Genomic DNA, 18385 nt, shown 5'->3' with positions numbered 1-18385 from the left:
CCACTAATTTTTGCTTCCTTGTACGCCGCCCCTTTTGCTTTTATTTTAGCCTTCACCTCTCTCGTTATCCACATTTGTGCCTTTTTTCCATTAAAAACCTTCTTTTTTCTTGGAATATATCTATCCTGCAATTTCCTTATTTCCTGTAGAAATTCCTTCCATTTCTCCTCTGCCGTCCCTCCAGCCAGCTTACTCTTCCAATCAATTAGGGCCAACTCCTCTCTCATACCACTGTAATTTCCTTTGTTCCACTGAAATATCGATACACCAGTTACCAGTTTCTCCTTCTCAAACTTGAAACTGAACTCAATCATATTGTGATCACTGCTTCCCAGTGGTTCCTTTACCTTTAGTTCCCTAATCACCTCCGGTTCATTACACAGCACCCAATCCAAAACAGCCGATCCCCTGGTGGGCTCTTCAACAAGTTGCTCTAGAAAAATGTCCCTTAGGCATTCCACAAACTCCCTCTCCTGAGTACTACCGCCATTCTGGATTTCCCAGTCCACCTTCATGTTAAAATCCCCCATAATTATCTTCACATTGTCACTCTGGCATGCTTTTTCTATCTCAAACTGCAACTTATCGTCCACTTGCTGACTGCTATTAGGGGGCCTATATATGACTGCAACCATTGTCCTTTTACCCTTGCTATTTCTTAGCTCCAGCCACAAGGATTCCACCTCCTCTGACCCAATGTCCTTCCTTTCTATCGATTTTATATCACTACTAACCATCATGGCCACACCTCCCCCTCTGCCTACCCGCCTATCCTTCCTATACACTGTGTACCCCTGGACATTCAGTTCCCAATCACATCCGTCATAAAGCCATGACTCGGTGATTGCCACAATGTCGTATTTATTAACCTGTAGTTGTGCCACTAGGTCATCTACCTTATTCCTAATGCTACGTGCATTTAAATACAGTACGTTTAGTCCGGTATCTGCTATTAATTTTGTTGTACTTCTATTGTTCAGCAGATTATCCTGGCTTACCACCTGTCTATCCTTCTTACCATCTTCACCACATACTACCTTAGACATGTTCCTACATACCTCATCCCCTATCCTAACATTCTGTATCCTAACATCCTGACTTGTTGTACTTCTATTATTCAGCAAATTATCCTGACCTCTCACTTGCCTGTCCTTCTTGCCATCCTCATTGGACTTGTTTCTATAAACTCCCTCCTTTACCTTAGCATCTTGTAACCTAACATCCTGGTTTCCATCCCCCTGCCAGATCAGTTTAAACCCTCCTCTACAGCTAAATCAAACATTCCCGCCAAGATATTGGAACCTCTGGAGTTTAGGTGCAACCCATCCTTAGCGAATAGGTCATGCCTCCCCCAAAAAAGGTCCCGATTATCCAAAAATCTGAAGCCCTGCCCCCTGCACCAGTCACTCAGCCACGCATTCATCTGCCAGAGCTTTCTATTCTTCCTATCATTGACACGTGGCACAGGTAGTAATCCTGAGATTACTACCCTCGAGGTCCTACTTCTCAACCTTCTCCCCAATGCCTTGTATTCCTCCTTCAGGACCTCTTCTCTTTTTCTACCTATGTCATTGGTACCTACATGTACCAAGACTTCTGGCTGCTCACCCTCTCCCCTCAGAATATTCTGGACCCGGTCCGTGATATCCCGTACCCTGGCGCCAGGGAGGCAACACACCATCCGAGACTCATTGTCGCTATTGCAGAATCTGCTGTCCGTACCCCTTACTATAGAATCCCCAATAACCACTGCATTTCGCTTCCTCCGCTGGACCACAGTACCAGGCACGGTGCCAAGGTCCCGGTTGCTAAGGTCTTCCTCTATCAGGTCATCCTCTCCAACCCAATCTAAAATGAGATATCGGTTTTTGAGGGGGACCGCCACAGAGGTGCTGTCTACAAACTCTTTATAACTCCTATCTATTTCCTGCTCGCACACCATAACCAACCGAAGGTCATCGAGCTGCAGCACCAGACTCTCAATCCGTTCCTTGAGGAGCCGCATCTCGGTGCACTTTGCGCAGATGTAGTTATCGGGGAGTCTGGTAGTCTCCCAGGGTCCCCACATCTGACACTCCAAACATAAGACCAACCCCAGATGCATACTGCTGAATACCACTGAGTTCAACAAATAAACTAATAACTTAACCCCTCTCTATTAGTCTCGCCTCTTTCCCGCTCTCGCCGAAGCCCGTTGAGCCAAAGCCTAACCCACTCTGCTCCCTCTCACTCAGCTGCCCGCTCCGACGATGCCCGCTAGATATGTCGGTCTGCTATTTAAATCGCCCGCGCACTGCCGAGTGACGTCACGCGCCTGAGCAGTCACTCGCCGCTATCCCGAACGCTAGAAAGAGAAAAAAAATTCGCTCCTCGTTAATTTCTGGCACTCTCCGCTCTCTGGTCGCTGTAAGTTTTTTACACAGAGAGTGTTGCGTGCGTGGAACGCACTGCCGGCAGAGGTCGTGGGGGCAGATACATTAGGGACATTGAAGAGACTCTTTGATAGTTTAGAAGGTTGCTGTAGATTCCAACGGGCTAATGATAGAATGCAGAGCTGGGCTGAGAAGTGGCAGATGGAGTTCAACCCGGAAAAGTGTGAAGTGATACACTTCGGGAGATCAAATTTGAAGGCAGAATACAGGGTTAATGGCAGGATTCTTCGAGGAACCGTTTTCTTCCAACGGTTTCGGAGATAGCGAGGAGGAAGTGCGTGGGCCCGTGACATCAGTCATTAGCACGCGCACAGTTTTAAAAGAAGACTGCCATATCCAGCGGGCAGCGTTGGAGCGGGCCGCGGAGTGAGAGGGAGCAGAGTGATTTGGGCTTTGGCTCAAGGGGCTTCGGCTTAAAGGGGTGAGGCAGGTGAGTAGCTGGTAAGTAAAGGTAAGGTTTACCTGTTACCTGTTAGAAATTTTTAAGTAGGGAAAAACTAGGTCGGGGTGAAAGAAGTATTAGTTCAGATGGCGGACAGGGTGGTGTGCTGCAGCTGCTTGATGTGGGAGATCGTGGACCTTGCTGCGGTCCACGATGGCCACGTGCAGTAAGTGCTTGAGGCTGGAGGAACTTCGGCTCAAAATCGATGAGCTGGAGTTACAGCATCAAACACTGAGCAGCATCAGGGAGGGGGTGAGGTTTGTAGATACTGTACATCAGGAGACGGTCACCCCCACATAGAGCAGGTAATTCTGGAGTCCAGGAAGTAGATCGAAGGGTGACTGTCAGGGGAGGGAAAAGGAAAAAGAAAACAAACAGGCAGATAGAGCAGAGGACCCCGGAGGCTGTTCCCCTCAGTAGCAGGTTTCCACTTTGGAGGCTGTTGAGGGAGATGACCTGCCGGGGCCGAGCAGCAGTAGCCAGGTCTGTGGCACTGGGACAGGTCCTGCTGCTCAGAAGGGAAGGGAGGAGAAGAGGAAGGCAGTAGTGATAGGGGACTCGATAGTCAGGGAAACAGATAGGAGGTTGTGTGGCAGTGACCATGAATACCGGATGGTTTTTGCCTCCCAGGTGCCAGGGTCCGGGATGTCACTGATCGGGTCCACAGGATTCTAGAGCAGGAGGGAGAACAGCCAGAAGTCGTGGTTCATGTTGGTCCAACGACATAGGTGGGAAGAGGGATGAGGTCCTGAAAAGTGAGTTTAGGGAGCTAGGCAGAAGGCTGAGGACAGGACCTCAAGGGTAGCAACCTTGGGATTGCTGCCAGTGCCACACGATAGTGAAGGTAGGAATAGGAGGAGATGGCACATATATTCGTGGCTGAGAAGTTGGTGCAGGAGGGAGGGTTTTAGATTTTTGGATCATTGGGACCTCTTCTGTGGAAGGTGGGACCTGTAAAGAGAGGACGGGTTACACCTGAACCTGATGGGGGCCAATATCCTTGCAGCCAGGTTAGCTAGGGTGGTTAGGCAGGGTTTAAACTAGTTTGCGAGGGGGAAGGGAACTGGAGGAGTAGGTCAGAGGAAGAAGGGGATGGGGAAGAGTCAGATCTAACAGGTAGAGAGGCTTTGAGGAAGGAGAAGCAGAGTACAGGCTATAAATGTAGTAAGGTGGATGGGCTAAAGTGCATTTACTGCAATGCAAGAAGCATCAGGAATAAGGGAGATGAACTGAAGCTTGGATAAGTACATGGGACTACGATATTGTGGCTATTAAAGAGACATGGCTGACATCAGGCAGGAATGGATATTGAATATTCCTGGTTTTCAGGGTTTTAAAAGCGATAGGGAGGAGGGGAGAAGAGGAGGAGGGGTGGTGATACTGGTCAGGGACACAGTTACAGCTGCAGAAAGGGTGGATAATGTAGAAGGATCCTCTCCTGAGTCAATATGGGTGGAAGTAGGAAGAAGGAAGGAACAGTTACTCTACTGGGAGTATTCTATAGGCTCCCTGGTAGCAGCAGGGATACTGAGCAGATCGGGAGGCAGATTTTGGAAATGTGCAAAAATAAGAGGGTTATTATAGTGGAGATTTCAACCTTTCAAATATTGATCGGCATCTGCTTAGTGCCAAAGGTTTAGATGGGGCGGAGTTTGTTAAGTGTGTCCAGGACGGGTTCCTTTCACAGTATGTTGACAGGCTGACTAGAGGGAATGCCATATTAGATCTAGTTTTAGGTAATGAACCGGGTCAGGTGACAGATCTGTCGGTGGGTGAGCATTTGGGGGACAGTGACCACCGCTCCATAACCTTTAGCATTGTCATGGACAGGGATAGGAGCAAAGAGGACAGGAAGATATTTAATTGGGGAAAGGTGAATTGTGGGGCTAGAAGGCGAGAACTTGAGAGTGTAAATTGGGATGACATTTTTGAAGGGAAATGAGGAGATGTGGTCTATGTTCAGGGATCTCTTGCATTTTGTTAGGGATAAATTTGTCCTGGTGAGGCAGAGAAGGAATGGCAGGGTGAGGGAACCGTGGGTGAAGTGAGGTGGAACAACTAGTTAGGCAGCATACATAAGGTGAAAGCAGCAAGGATCAGACAAGGCTTGTGAGGAATATAGAGTAGCAAGGAAGGAACTTAAGAAGTGGCTGAGGAGATCGAGAAGGGGACGTGAAAAGACTTTGGCGAGTAGAGTTAAGGAGAATCCCAAGGCTTTTTACTTGTACGTGAAGAGCAGAAGGATGGCTCGAGTAAAGGTAGGTCCGATTAGAGACAAAGGTGGGAAGCTGTGCCTGGAAGCTGTGGAAGTGGGTAAGGTTCTCAATGAATACTTCTCTTCAGTATTCACCAAGGAGAGGGGCCTTGATGATGCTGAGGACAGTGTTGGTAAGTGTAATGTTCTAGAGTATAGAGATATCAAGAGAGAGGATGTGTTGGAGTTGTTAGAAAATATTAGGACAGATAAGTCCCTGGGGCCTGATGCAATATTCCCCAGGCTGCTTCACGAGGTGAGGGAGGAGATTGCTGAACCATTGGTTAGTATCTTTGAGTCCTTGTTGGCCACGGGGATGGTACCGGAGGATTGGAGGGTGGCGAATGTTGTCCCCTTATTCAAAAAAGTTAGTAGGGATATTCCAGGGAATTACAGACTAGCGAGCCTTACATCTGTGGTGGGTAAGCTGTTAGAAAGGATCCTAAGGCATAGGATATATGAGCACTGGGAGAAACATGGACTGATTAGGGACAGCCAGCATGGATTTGTGAAGGGAAGATCTTGCCTCACTAGTCTGATAGGGTTCTTTGAGGAGGTGAACAGGAAGATTGATGAGGGTAGTGCAGTGGATGTGGTCTACATGGATTTTAGTAAGACGTTTGACAAGGTTCCTCATGGAAGGCTCATTCAGAACGTCAGGAGACATGGGATCCAGGGGAACTTTACTGTGTTGATTCAGAATTGGCTCGCCCCCTGCTCTTTGTGGTATTTATAAATGATTTGGATGAGGATATGGAAGGGTGGGTTAGTAAGTTTCAGGAGATTGAATTTGAAGGCAGACTACTGGGTTAATGGCAGGACTCTCAGCAGTGTGTCGGAACAGAGGGGTCTTGGGGTACAGGTCCATAGATCTCTCAAGGTTTCCACGCATGTCAATAGGGTCGTTAAAAAGGTGCATGGTGTGTTAGCTCTCATTAGTCGGGGTATTGAGTTCAAGAGCTGTAAGGAAATGTTGCAGCTCTATAGAACTCTGGTTAGACCACACTTGGAGGATTGTGTTCAATTCTGGTTGCCTCTTTATAGGATGTGGAAGCGTTAGAGAGGATGCAGAGGAAATTCACCAGGATGCTGCCTGGATTGGAGAGCATGTATTATGAGGATAGGTTGAGTGAGCTAGGGCTTTTCTCTTTGGAGAGAAGGAGGATGAGAGGAGACTTGATAGAGGTGTACAAGATGATAAGAGGCCTAGATTGAGTGGACAGTCAGAGACTTTTTCCCAGAGTGACCACGGCTAACACGGGGGGACATAATTTTAAGGTGATTGGAGGAAGGCATAAGAGGGATGTCAGGGGTAAGTTTTTTTTTACACAGAGAGTGGTGGGTGTGTGGAACGCTCTGCCGGCAGAGGTTGCGGGGCAGATACATTAGGGACATTGTAGAGACTTTTAGATAGCCACAAGAATGATAGAGAAATGGAGGGCTATGTGGGAGGGAAGGGTTACATAGATCTTTGAGCAGGATAAAATGTCGGCACAACATTGTGGGCCGAAGGGCCTGCACTCTGCTCGAATGATCTAGTCTATTGTATTCTATTCTACCAGCCCTTGCCACTTTGAATAAACCTTTGAATTTTACATTCTCCTTGTTGACCACAATTGTGCCTCTTTCTCACGGAATCCCTCTTCCTAATTGCGATAAATCGCTACTGAGTGTTATGGACCAGCTGTTCCAACATCTGCCACTGCTCAGCCCATAATTTATTTTCCGAGTCCACCTTAGACAACACCTTCACACCATTACAAACTCCTTCCACACAGCGGCCGGAATTGAACCTGTGTCGCTGGCATTGTAATAGCGTTTCACTAAGCACTACACTACAGTGCCTGTAAAAGTTTCAATTCCCATACCGGGAGTCGAACCCGGGCCGCCTGGGTGAAAACCAGGAATCCTAACCGCTAGACCATATGGGAGATTGGTATTCCAGGTGTATCCTCACCAACACCATCTACAAGTGTAATGAAACCTCCCTGTTCTTAAACTCCAGTCCCTTCACAATGCTCATCGGACCAGCCTGTTAACTGTTTGTGATCTGTGCACTAGAACACCGAGATCCCTCTGAACTTCACGGGGAACTTCACTCCAGCCTGAAATGGGCCCATTCCAACTGTGTTTTCCATGTGAGATCCAGTTTTCATACTTCCGACAATCCCTTGGACTCTTATGCAGCAGGCACCTTCACGTGGCACCTTGTCAAATGCCTTTTGGAAATCTAGATACTCTACACCCCACTATCAATTAACTCCACACCTCCCTATCAATTCTCCCTGTCACATCCTCAAAGAACTTAAGCAAATTTGTCAAACATGATTTGCCTTTCATAAAACCACATTGAGTAGTTTGATTATATTCAGCTTTCCTAAATGATTACTTATTTCCTCTTTGATTATTGACTCCTACAACAGACGTTAAACCAATTGCCCTATAGTTACCCATCTGTCTGTCTTCCGTTTTGAACAAGAGAATCCCATTGGCTGTTTTCCAATCTTCTGGTCTCCCTTAATTTAGCGACTTTTGAGAAATTTCAACCAATAGGCACAATGTACAGCAGCCTTCCAATCCACCTCATCCGTCCCCAATGAGATGCCCATCTATACTAATCCACTTCGTCCACTTTAGGCCCATATCCCTCTGCTCCTTTCGAATACAAGTACGCGTCCAAATCCTTCTAAATCTTGTACCTGTACCCGCCTCACTACCTCTTCCTGCAGCTCGTTCCACACACCCACCACCCTCTGTGGAAGACTTACCCCTCAGATCTCCTTTAAAGTTCTCCCCTCTCACCTTAAACCTATGCCCTCTACTTCTAGACTCCTACGCCAAGGGGATAAAGATCCTTACTATTTATCCTATCTGTGCCCATCACTATGTTATAAACCTCTGTAAGGTCACCCCTCAGCCTCCTACGTTCCAGTGAGAACAAACCCAGCCTGTCCAATCTCTCCCTATACCTACAGCCCTCCATTCCAGGCAACACCCTGGTGAATCTCTTCTGCACTCTGTCCATTGCTACCACCCCTTCCTGTAGTGTGGGGACCAGAACAGTACACAATACTCCAAGTGCAGTCTCACCAATGTTTTGCACAGTGACATGACGTCCCAATTCTTCTACTCAATGCCTTGGCCTATGAAGGCAAGCACACCAAATGCCCTCTTCACTACCCTATCCACTTGTGTTGTGACTTTCAGCGAGCTATAGACTTGCAGCCCAAAGGCACGTTCGTGTAGCGGTTAGCGTATTGCTTTGCATTGTTAGTGACCCGGGTTCAAATCTAGCCGCCATCTGTAATGAGTTTGTACATTCTCCTCGTGTCAGCGTGGGTTTCCTCCGTGTGCAACGGTTTCCTCCCACATTCCAAAGACGTACGGGTTAGGAAGATGTCGGCATGCTATGTTGGCGCTGGAAACTTGGCGACACTTGCGGGCTGCTCCCCGAACAGTCTACGCAAAAGATGCATTTCACTGTGTGTTTTGATGTACGTTGTACTAATAAACAGATCTTATCTTATCTTATCTCAGGAACCCTTCTAAGCTCCCTGCCATTTACTCCATATGTCCTACCAGAACTTGATCTCCCAAAGTGCATTACCTCACACTTGTCTGGTTTAAATTCCATCTGCCACCTCTCCGCCCAACTTTCCAGCTGATCGATGTCCCCCTGTATCCTTGGACAACCTTCTTCAAAGACAAGAAATACCAATTTTTACGCCGTCTGCAAACTTACTAATCACACCACCCACATTCTTAACCAAGTCATTTATATATACATATTCCAGACAACAAAGGCCCCAGCACACATTGCTGTGGTACACCACTGGGTACAGGCTTCCAGTCAGATAGACACCCGTCCACCACTGTCTCTGCTTCCCGTCACCAGCTATCGTTGGATCCCGTTTGCCAACATGCCTTGGGTCATCTGCAACCACTTCCTTTAAACCCCTTCAGGTCCTGGGGATCTGTCAACATTTTGCCTGATGTGTTTCTCTCATACTTATCGCCTGTGATTGGGGATTTTACAGCTTCCTCCACGTCATTTGACATTAGCCCATCTGTTACCTTGGGGATATTTTTGGTGTCCTGCATGGTGAAGACAAAAATGATTTTGCATACCTGCCATTTCTTTGTTTCCTGTTACCAATTCATCGGTCTCGTTCCCCACACTTACCCGAGAGCCTTCCTACTTATATCTCCATAGAAACTCTTACTGCATGTTTTGATATTACACACAGGTTGTCCCTCAAGATCAATTCTCTCCCTTCTTATGACCTTCTTAGTCTTTCTCTGCTGGATCCTAAAATCTTCCCAGTCCCCTGGCTGATAGTATTCACCAGAGAGAGAGAGCCCTTGATGTTTGTGAGGATGGCGTACGACAGGCTGATAAGCTTGGGCATGTCGACGTGAGGAAAGAGGATGTGCTGGAACTTTGGAAAAACATTAGGATGGATAAGTCACCGGGGCCGGACGGGATATATCCAAGGTCATAACAGGAAGATAGGGAAGAGATGGCTGCGCCTTTGGTGATGATCTTTGCGTCCTCTGTGGCCACAGGAGTAGTGCCAGATGATAGGAGGGTGGCAAATGTTGTTCCTTTGTTTAAGAAATGGAGTAGGGATAACCCTGGGAATTACAGACCGGTGAGTCTTACTTCAGTGGTGGGAAAATTTATGGAGAAGATTCTTAGAGACAGGATTTATGGGCATTTGGAGAAGCAGAGGCTGATTAGTGACAGTCAGCATGGCTTTGTGAGGGGCAGGTTGTGCCTCACGAGCTTGATTGAATTTTTTAAGGATGTGATAAATCACATTGATGACGGTCGAGCAGTGGATGTGGTGTACGTGGACTTTAGTAAGGTGTTTGACCAGGTTTCTCATGGAAGGCTCATTAAGAAAGTCAGGAGACATGGGATCCAGGGGAACTTGGCCGTGTGGGTTCAGAATTGGCTCGCCATAAAAGGCAGAGGGTTGTGGTAGATGGAGTGCATTCGGCCTGGAGGTCGGTGACCAGTGGTGTTCCACTGGGATCTGTTCTAGGACCCCCCTGCTCTTTGTGATATTTATAAATGAGTTGGATGAGGATGTGGAAGGGTGGGTTAGTAAGTTTGCTGATGATACAAAGGTTGGTGGTGTTGTGGATACTGTAGGTTGCTTTAGATTACAACAGGATATTGATAGAATGCAGAGCTGGGCTGAGAAGTGGCAGATGGAGTTCAACCCGGGAAAGTGAGAAGTGATACACTTCGGGAGATCGAACTTGAAGGCAGAATACAGGGTTAATGGCAGATCTCTTAGCAGCATGGAGGAACAGAGGGATCTTAGGGGCCAGGTCCATAGATCCCTCAAGGTTGCCGCGCCTTTCATAAAACCACATTGAGTAGAACCATAGAAAACTACAGCACAGAAAACAGGCCATTCAGCCCTTCTAGTCTGTGCCGGAACATTATTCTGCTTGTGTCATTTACCTGCCCCCAGCCTATACCTTCCAGACCTCTCTTGTCCACGTATCTATCCAATTTACTCTTAAAAGTTAAGAGTGAGCACGCATTTACTACATTAGATGGCAGCCCGTTCCACATTCCCACCACTCTTTGAGTGAAGAAGTTCCCCCTAATCTTCCCCTAAACCTTTCCCCTTTCACCCTAAAGCCCTGTCCTCTCGTACTTATCTCTCCTAATCTAGGTGGAAAGAACCTACTTGCATGAACTCTGTCTATGCCCCTCATCATTTTGTAAACCTCTATCATGTCTCCCCTCATTCTTCTGCCCTCCAAGGAATAAAGTCCTAACATGCTCAATCTGTAACTCAACTCCTGAAGACGCGGCAACATTCTAGTAAATCTCCTCTGCACTCTTTCAATCTTACTGAACTCCGTCCTGTAGTTCGGCGACCAGAACTGCACACAATATTCCACATTTGGTCTCACCAATGACTTATACAACCTCACCATAACATCCCACTCCTCTACTCAATACTTTGATTTATGAATGACAGGAGACAAAAGCCTTTTTTAGAACCCTGTCTACATGTGACTCTACTCTCAGGGAATTATGTATCTGAACTCCCAGATCCCTTTGTTCCTCCGCACTCCTCAGTGCCCTACCATTCTCCGTGTATGTCCTCCCTTGATTTGTCCTTCCAAAATGCAACACCTCACACTTGTCTGCATTAAATTCATCTGCCATTTTCTTGACCATTTTTCCATTTGGTCCAGATCCCTCTGCAAGCTTTGAAAGCCTTCCTCGCTGTCCACTACGCCTCCAATCTTAGTGTCGTCCGCAAACTTACTGATCCAATTTACTACATTAATGTCTAGATCATAGATATATACAACAAACAACAATGGCCCCAGCACAGATTCCTGAGGCACACCACTAGTCACAGCCTCCAGTCTGAGAAACAACCATCCACAACCACTCTCTGTCTTCTCCCTCTCAGCCAATTTCGAATCCAGTTTACAACCTTTTCCATGGATACCCATTGACTGAACCTTCTGAACTAATCTCCCATATGGGACCTTGTCAAAGGCCTTACGAAAGTCCATGTAGACAACATGCACAGCCTTCCATTCGTCTACTTTCTTAGTGACCTCCTCAAAAAACACCACAAGATTCATTAAACACTATCTACCACGCACCAAGCCATGCTGACTATCCTTAATCAACCCTTGGCTGTCCTAATACTTGTATATCCGATCTCTCAGAACACCTTCTGATAATTTACCCACTACTGATGTCAGGATCACTGGCCTGTAATTACCTGGTTTACTCTTCGAGCCTTTCTTAAACAATGGAACAACATGAGCTATCCTCCAGTCCTCTGGCACCGCACCCGTGGCTAAGGACATTTTAAATATATCTGCCAGGGCCTCTGCAATTTCTGCACTAGTCTCTCTCAAGGTCTGAGGAAACATCTTGTCAGGCCCTGGGGATTTGTCTACCTTTATTGGCTGTAAAGCATCAAGTACCTCCTCCTTTTTTAATCTCTATATGTTGCATGACGCTACTGATTGTTTCCCTTCCTTCCATATCCACGATGCCAGTTTCCTGAGTAAATACTGGTGCAGAAAAACTGTTTAAGATCTCCCCCATCTCCTGAGGCTCCACGCATATATGACCACTCTGATCTTCTAGGGGACCAATTCTGTCTCTTACTACCCTTTTACTCTTAATATACTTGTAGAAACCCTTCGGGTTTACCTTCACATTATCTGCCAAAGCAGCCTCATGTCTTCTTTTTGCCTTCCTGATTTCCTTTTTTAGTATTTTCTTACATTTCCTATACTCTTCAAGTACCTCATCTGTTCCTAGTTGCCTATACCTGCTATACACCTCTCTCTTTTCCTGAACCAGCTCACCAATATCCCTTGAAAACCAAGGTTCCCTATGCTTGTTCCCCTTGCCTTTAATCCTGACAGGAACATACAAACTCTGCACTCCCAAAATGTTGCCTTTGAAGGCTTTCCATTTACTGAGCACATCCTTGCCTGAAAATAACTTATCCCAATCCACCCTACCTAGATCCTTTCTCATTTCCACAAAATTGGCCTTTCTCCAATTTAGAACCTCCACTCGAGGACCAGACCTATCCTTATCCATAATTATCTTGTAACTAATGACATTATGGTCACTGGACCCAAAATGCTCACTGTCACATGCTCCTGTCACCTGACCTACCTGGTTCCCTAATAGGAGATCGTATTGCCATCTCTCTCGTTGGTATCTCTATATATTGATTTAGAAAACTTTCCTGATCACATTTGACATATTCCAAGCCATCCAGCCCTTTCACAGTGTGGGAGTCCCAGTCACTATGTGGAAAGTTAAAATCCCCTACTATTACAACTTCCTGTTTCTTTCATCGGTCTGCTATCTCCCTACAGATTTGTTCCTCCAATTCTCTCTGACTATTGGGCGGTCTATTATACAACCCTATTAGCGTGCCACACCTCTCCTGTTCCTCAGCTCCACCCGTACAGCCTCTGTAGACGAGCCCTCCGGGCTGTCCTGTCTACGCACAGCTGTGATACTTACCCTGACCAGTAACGCCTTTCATCCCTCCCCCTCTATCACGTCTGAAACAACGGAAGCCCGGAACATTAACCTGCCAGTCCTGCCCCTCCTGCAACCAAGTCTCACTAATAGCAATAACATCGTAATCCCACGTGCCAATCCACGCAATAAGCTTATCCGCCTTACCTACAATACTCCTTGCATTGAAATAGATGCACCTGAGAACATTACTATCATGTACAAACCTTTGATTTCTGTCCATACCTGCAAACCTCGCACGATCATTTTCCTCCTCACTTCCTTCTCTAACACTCTGGTTCACCTCTCCCTGCAAATCTGGTTTAAACCCACCGGAGCAGCGCTAGCAAACCCACCCGCAAGTATTTTAGTCCGCTGTGGAACACCACTGGTCACCGACCTCCAGGCAGAATATGCTCCATCTACCACCACACTCTGTCCTCTATGGGCGAACAAATTCTGAATCCACACAGCCAATTTCCCCAAGATCCCATGTCTCCTGACTTTCTGAATGAGCCTTCCATGAGGAACATTATCAAAATACCTCAGTAAAATCCACGTACACCACATCCACTGCTCTACCTTCATCAATGTGCTTTGTCACATCCTCAAAGAATCCAATCAGGCTTGTGAGGCACGACCTGCCCCTCACAAAGCCATGCTGACTGTCCCTAATTAGCCTATGCTTCTCCAAATGCCCACAATTCCTGTCTCTAAGAATCTTCTCCAGTAATTTGCCCAACACTGAAGTAAGACTCACCGGTCTGTAATTCCCAGGGTTATCCCTACACCATTTTTTAAACAAAGGAACAACATTTGCGACCCTCCAATCATCTGGCACTACTCCTGTGGTCAGCAAGGACACAAAGATCATTGCCAAAGGCGGAGCAATCTCTTCCCTCACTTCCCGTAAAACCTTGGATATATCCCGTCTGGCCCCGGTGAATTATCTATCCTAATGTTTTTCAGAAGTTCCAATGCATCCACTTTCCTCACATCGACATGCCTGAGTGTATCAGCCTGCTGTACGCCATCCTCACAAACATCAAGGTCTCTCTCTCTCTGGTGAATACTGTCGGCCAGGGGACTGGGAAGACTTCACGATCCCTCAGAGAAAGACTAAGAAGGTCATAAGAAGGGAGAGAATTGATCTTGAGGGACAAGTTGTGTGTAATATCAAAATATGCAGTAATAGTTTCTATGGAGATATAAGTAGGAAGGTGGTGGCTCGGGTAAGTGTGGGGAACGAGGCCGCTGAATTGGTAACAGGAAACAAAGAAATGGCAGGTATGCAAAATCATTTTTGTCTTCACCATGCAGGACACCAAAAATATCCCCAAGGTAACAGATGGGCTAATGTCAAATGACGTGGAGGAAGCTGTAAAATCCCCAATCACAGGCGATAAGTATTAGAGAAACACATTAGGCAAAAGGTGGACAGATCCCCAGGACCTGAAGGGATTTAAAGGAAGTGGTTGCAGATGACCCAAGGCATGTTGGCAAACGGGATCCAACGATAGCTGGTGACGGGAAGCAGAGGCAGTGGTGGACCGGTGTCTGTCTGACTGGAAGACTGTACCCAGTGGTGTACCACAGCAATGGGTGCTGGGACCTTAGTTGTCTGGAATATGTAAATATAAATGACTTGGTTAAGAATGTGGGTGGTGTGATTAGTAAGTTTGCAGACGGCGTAAAAATTGGTATTTCTTGTCTTTGAAGAAGGTTGTCTAAGGATACAGGGGGACATCGATCAGCTGGAAAGTTGGGCGGAGAGTTGGCAGATGGAATTTAAACCAGACAAGTGTGAGGTAATGCACTTTGGGAGATCAAGTTCCGGTGGGACATATGGAGTAAATGGCAGGGACCTGAGAAGGGTTCGTAAGATAAGATTTCTTTATTACACACATAAACATTGAAACACACAGTGAAATGCATCTTTTGTGTAGAGTGTTCTGGGGGAAGCCCGCAAGTGTCGCCACGCTTCCGGCGCCAACATAGCATGCCCGCAACTTCCTAAACCGTACGTCTTTGGAATGTGGGAGGAAACCAGAGCACCCGGAGAAACCCACGCAGACACGGGGAGAACGTACGAACTCTTTACAGACAGCGGGCGGATTTGAACCCGGGTCACTAGCACTGTAAAGCATTACGCTAACTGCTACACTAAGGTGCCTTTGGGGTGCAAGTCTATAGCTCGCTGAAAGTGGCAACACAAGTGGATAGGGTAGTGAAGAGGGCATTTGGTGTGCTTGCCTTCATAGGCCAAGGCATTGAATAGAAGAATAGGGACATCATGTTGTCACTGCGCTAAACATTGGTGAGACTGCACTTGGAGTATTGTGTACAGTTCTCGTCCCCACACTACAGGGAGGGGTGGTAGCAATGGACAGAGTGCAGAAGAGATTCAACCAACTGTTGCCTGGAATGGAGGGCTGTGGGTAAAGGGAAAGATTGGACAGGCTGGGTTTGTTCTCACTGGAACGTAGCAATACAATGCACTTGTATTGGAAAGGAACAGAGGGGTACGGGCCTAATGTGGGCAAATGGGATTAGCATAGATGAGCATCATGTTGGGCACGGATGAGGTGGATTGGAAGGGTGCTGTACATTGGACCTATTCGTTGAAAATCTCAAAAGTTGCTAAATTCTGGGAGACCAGAAGATTGGAAAACAGCCAATGGGATTCCCTTGTTCGAAAAGGAAGACAAACAGATGGGTAACTATAGGGCAGTTGGTTTAATGTGTATTCTTGGAGTCAATAATCAAAGAGGAAATAAGTAATCATTTAGGAAAGCTGAATATAATCAATCCTACTCAATGTGGTTTTATGAAAGGCAAATCATGTTTGACAAATTTGCTTAAGTTCTTTCAGGATTAAACAGGGAGAATTGATAGGGAGGTGTGGAGCTAATTGATAGGGGGGTGAAGAGTATCTAGATTTCCAAAAGGCATTTGACAAGGTGCCACGTCAAGGTGCCTGCCGCATAAGAGTCCAAGCGATTGTCGCAAGTGAGAAAACTGGATGTCACATGGAAAACACAGTTGGAATGGGCCCATTTCAGGCTGGAGTGAAGTTCCCCGTGAAGTTCAGAAGGATGTCAGTGTTCTAGTGCACAGATCACAAACAGTTAACAGGAAGGTCCGATGAGCATTGTGAAGGGTCTGGAGTTTAAGAACAGGGAGGATTTATTACACTTGTACAGGGGGTTGGTGAGGCTACACCTGGAATACCAATCTCCCATATGGTCTAGCGGTTAGGATTCCTGGTTTTCACCCAGGCGGCCCGGGTTCGACTCCCGGTATGGGAATTGAAACTTTTACAGGCACTGTAGTGTAGTGCTTAGTGAAACGCTATTACAATGCCAGTGACACAGGTTCAATTCCGGCCGCTGTATGGAAGGAGTTTGTAATGGTGTGAAGGTGTTGTCTAAGGTGGACTCGGAAAATAAATTATGGGATGACCAGTGGCAGATGTTGGAACAGCTGGTCCATAAGACTCAGCAGCAATTTATCCCAGTTCGGAAGAGGGATTCCGTGAGAAAGAGGCACAATTGTGGTCAACAAGGAGAATGTAAAATTCAAAGGTTTATTCAAAGTGGCAAGGGCTGGTAGAATAGAATACTATAGACTGGAACATTACAGCACAGTACAGGCCCTTCAGCCCACAATGTTGAGCCGACATTTTATCCTACTCAAAGATCTATCTAACCCTTCCCTCCCACATAGCCCTCCATTTCTCTATCATTCATGTGGCTATCTAAGAGTCTCTTCAATGTCCCTAATGTATCTGCCCCCACAACCTCTGCCGGCAGAGCGTTCCACACACCCACCACTCTCTGTAAAAAAAAACTTACCCCTGACATCCCTCTTATGCCTTCCTCCAATCACCTTGAAAATTATGTCCCCTCCTGTTAGCCGTGGTCACCCTGGGAAAAAGTCTCTGACTGTCCACTCGATCTATACCTCCTATCATCTTGTACACCTCTATCAAGTCACCTCTCATCCTCCTGCTCTCCAAAGAGAAAAGCCCGAGCTCACTCAACCTATCCTCATAATACATGCTCTCCAATGCAGGCAGCATCCTGGTAAATTTCCTCTACAACCTCTCTAAAGCTTCCACATCCTTCCTATAAATAGGCAACCAGAATTGAACAAGATACTCCAAGTGTGGTCTAACCAGAGTTCTATAGATCTGCAACATTCCCCCACAGCTCTTGAACTCAATACCCTGACTAATGAAAGCTAACACACCATATGCCTTCTGAACAACCCTATGGACATGCGCAGAATACATAACCCTGTATTCTGCCTTTAAATTCGATCTCCCGAACTGTATAATTTCACACTTTTCCGGGTTGAACTCCATCTGCCACTTCTCAGCCTAGCTCTGCATCCTATCACTGTCCTGTTGAAACCTACAGCAACATTCTGCACTATCCACAACACCACCAACCTTTGTATCATCATCAAACTTCCTAACCCACCCTTCCACATCCTCATCCAAGTCATTTATAAATATCACAAAGAGCAGGGGTTCCAGAACAGATCCCTGTGGAATACCACTGATAACCAACCTCCCGGCAGAATATGCTCAATCGACCACCACCCTCTGTCTTCTATGGGCGAGCCAATTCTGAACCAACGCAGCCATGTTCCCCTGGATCCCATGTCTCCCGACTTTCTGAATAAGCCTTCCATGACGAAACTTGTCAAACACCTTACTAAAATCCATGTACACCACATCCACTGTTCTACCTTCATCAATGTGCTTTGTCACAACCTCAAAGAATCCAATCAGGCTCGTGAGGCACAACCTGCCCCTCACAAAGCCATGCAGACTGTCACTAATCAGCCTATGCTTCTCCAACTGCCCATAGATCCTGTCTCTGGGAATCTTCTCCAGTAATTTTGCCACCACTGAAGTAAGACTCACTGGGCTGTAATTCCCGGGGTTATCCCTACTCCCTTTCTTAAACAAAGCAACAACACTTACCACCCTCCAATCATCTGGCACTACTCCTGAAGCCACTGAGGATGCAAAGATCATCACGAAAGGCGCAGAAATCTCTTCCCTCGCTTCCCGTAAAAGCTTGGATATATCCCGTCCGGCCCCAGTGACTTATCTATCCTAATGTTTTTCAAAAGTTCCAGCACATCCTCTTTCCTCACGTCAACATGCCCGAGCGTATCAGCCTGTCGTACACCATCCTCACAAA

At 46.6% G+C, this 18385-nt stretch overlaps 2 non-coding genes across 2 annotated transcripts; one reads left to right on the top strand and one right to left on the bottom strand.

The window, feature by feature from the left end:
* Window positions 1–6987: 6987 nt before the first annotated feature.
* Window positions 6988–7059, bottom strand: trnae-uuc (transfer RNA glutamic acid (anticodon UUC)). Its single transcript has one exon. It is a non-coding gene; the product is annotated as a tRNA-Glu (tRNA).
* Window positions 7060–16405: 9346 nt separating this feature from the next.
* On the top strand, window positions 16406–16477 carry trnae-uuc (transfer RNA glutamic acid (anticodon UUC)). Its single transcript has one exon. It is a non-coding gene; the product is annotated as a tRNA-Glu (tRNA).
* Window positions 16478–18385: the final 1908 nt, after the last annotated feature.

This window comes from Pristis pectinata, chromosome 17, assembly GCF_009764475.1.
Source record: "Pristis pectinata isolate sPriPec2 chromosome 17, sPriPec2.1.pri, whole genome shotgun sequence".
Classification (NCBI taxonomy): Eukaryota; Metazoa; Chordata; class Chondrichthyes; order Rhinopristiformes; family Pristidae; genus Pristis; species Pristis pectinata.
The sequence above is the reverse complement of the archived record's forward strand: the minus strand, read 5'-3'. Positions and strand labels throughout refer to the sequence as shown.